The following is a 3,058-nucleotide window of genomic DNA, read 5'->3' on the forward strand; positions in this document are numbered from 1 at the left end:
GTGATTGAAGACACTAAGAGTATGTGTACCATGGAGTATTACGCAGGCCTAAAAATGCAAATGTCCCCCCTTCTGTGAGGAATTTTCAGTTTTCATGAAGTAAAATGCATGAATCTCCATCAGGAAGATTCAGGAAACTAAATGCAACGAGATCTTTGTTTTATACAAGGAAAGCAGCTTCCTAAATTTAAGGGTGTCTATGCACCCACATGTTTCTAAGAACATGCTAAATATGTGGAAGAACCAGTAGATTGCTATCCTGGGCTAGAGGAGGCCATGAAATCGGGGAGGGAAAATGGAGAGGAAGGAAGTAGAGTGACCTGATCTAGGCTGTCTGTCATAGTCATTGCTTTATGAAATATCATAGGATTATACAAATAATAATATTAAATAAAAGCTAATGAAAAAATAAGTTCTAGTGAATATGAATTTTTGTGAAAGCTTTTATTGTTAATATTTTTGTTTTAATATTTCAGCACTGATTGAACTTGCAGGGAAGTATGTGAAATCTAATGGATTAGAAAGCACTTGTGAAACAGGACTTCTGGAAGCAAAGATGAGCTTTGCGATAGCACTGGGTTAGATCCTGTTCAAATCAGTAACTTTCTGTCGACAGCAAAATGTAGGCTTTCTTCACTTCCACAATATTGTTAACTAGGAGAAATATGTGTGATTGTATAACGTTTTCTCTGTAGGCACTGGGCTGGAGGAATACTAGAGAAACAAAGAAAAAGAAAGAAAAAATGGAAGGAACAAAGAAAGGGAGGGAAGAAGGAAATAAATAGGGAAAAAAGAAAGAAAAGACTTAGAATTTTTTAGTTTAGGGATAGGCAGTCTGTGTCCAGATATTGAAAGTGATTCTCTGGAGGTCACACAGGAAGTGGGGAGGAGTGAATTTGGTTTTCCCGTCAGGCCTGCCCTCCCTGGTAGTCAATGGGACAGACCCTAGCAGTGGAGTTTGGACAGAGCCTGTCCTCAGAAGGAACATCTCCCAGAAACTGCTCTATAGCAATTCATGGAGCTCCACAGTTGGATGCATTCCTTCTTTGGTGTTGGTTTGTCCCCTGCTCAAGTTCAGCCTTGACTTGCAGAGGGATGGGTGGAGAAGGAGTGATGGTGAGGGAGGTATTAAAGAATTTGTCCTTATCATTCTTAGACCCCTGAAACCTTCCTGGATGTCTGCTTGGAAGGGGACATGGAAATGGCAGGTGAGGTCTGAGGGTGGCTCAGCACACACTGCACTTTTGCAGAGACGCAGGCAGCGCCAGTGAGGGTGGCCTCCACTGTGGGGACTGGTCAGCCTGACCCTGACAGCATTTCCTGAGCGCCCACCCAGTGCCTGCTGGCCGGGAGCTGGAGAAGAAAGGGTCGGCATGTGGCTGCAGGGACGTGGCCTCAGACCACCTGCCGAAGGACACGTCACCCTCCCACAGTGTGTGAGAAAGTGGGGTGCAGACCACACTCAGGAAGGCAGCTGCTGCTGGGCTTTTAGAGGCAGCTAGTAAAAGCCTCAGCCAGACCTTTTCAGTTCCTGTCTGTTTAGCAGAAAACACTAGTTTACTTCTTGATCATCCTTCTTTCAATGCTGGCAGGGGGAAAGACAAACACTGTTTTCACCAGAATTGTGTGTGAAAATGCCTTCGGAAGGTTTCCCCTTTGGAAAATGAAATCCTGCCCCAGCCAGTCCAGTTGTCCTGTCTTTCCCCTGGAAAGGACGGCTGTTATTTTGGGCCCTACATTAAATGGAGCACCTATGTTTGGTGTCCATTACCCAAGAATTATATATTTAAACGTGTTATTAGCTATGAAAAACATTGCTGACTGAGACATTAAAGGACACTTGTATTTCGCTCATGAATTAACAAACAAGAGAAATTTGTTTTCTCACAGTTCTGGGAGCTATTGGATCAAGGTTCCAGCCAATTCAATTGCTGGTGGGGCTCTGTGCCTGGTTAGCGGAAGCCTGCCTCCTATCCGTGTCCTCATGTGACCTTTCCTTAGTGTGTGTGCATGGGGAGGGCGGGCTGGCTTGCTCTTTGGTGACTCTTCTTATAAGTACATTAATGCTATTGGATTGGTCCCCACCCTTGTATCCTCACATACCCTCCCTTCATTAGAGGCCGCATCTCCAAGTAAAGCCACGCTGGGTGTTAAAACTGCAACATGTGAATTCGGGGGCAACACAGATATTCAGTCCATAACAAGGGGAATCCTTCCTCCCCCTTCCCAGCTTCTGGTGTTTGCAGGCAGTCTGTGCCGTTCCCTGTCTTGCAGCTGCGTGGGTCCATCCTCACCTTCACGTGCCTCCTCCCTGTGTCCCTTCCTATTGGCTCCATCCATGTATGTCGGCGTCTGTGTGTAAGTTTCCCCAATTCATAAGACACCCTTCATTTCGGAGGGGGCTGCAGCCTAATGAACTCGCCTTAACTTGACTCTATCTGCAAAGACTCTATTTCCAAAGAATGTCACCTTCTGAGGTTCTGGGTTTAGGACTTCAATGTATCTTTTCTGAGGAAAACAATTCGATGGATAACAGCCCCCCTTCCTGCAAGACATGACCCCTGACTAGGGAACCCTAGAGTTTGGTAAACATGTCTGTGACCTGACCTCACACGCATCCTGGGGAGCAGTGCTGGCAACTAAATTCGTGATGGTGCGTTTCTGCTTCTTTATAATATATATTGTCACATTAATCTTTCAATAAACAAAAATAACCATACTGGAAAAAAGTCATCAAAAATTTCTGCAAGTAGTTATGAAAATAATAGTGTGATTGGGTCTCATTGTGAAGTAGGGAGAAACTAGACCTGTAGGGTTTTTAGACTCTGAAAAGTGCCCCAACAGTTTTGCTTTATTCTGTTCCTTACAAGCAGGTCACTAGGTGCAGCCACACTCCAGGGGAGGGATTACACATTGACGTGCACCAGAGGGAGAGAAATTTGGGTAACGTGTTAGAGCTGCCTTCTACATTTATGCACTTAGCATGTGCCGGAAAATGTGCTAGGTTCTTCTGATCTATGATTTCACTTAATTCATGCTATCATTTTTGGATGGTAAG

This window comes from Microcebus murinus, chromosome 2 (genome assembly GCF_040939455.1).
Source record: "Microcebus murinus isolate Inina chromosome 2, M.murinus_Inina_mat1.0, whole genome shotgun sequence".
In the NCBI taxonomy this organism is placed as follows: domain Eukaryota; kingdom Metazoa; phylum Chordata; class Mammalia; order Primates; family Cheirogaleidae; genus Microcebus; species Microcebus murinus.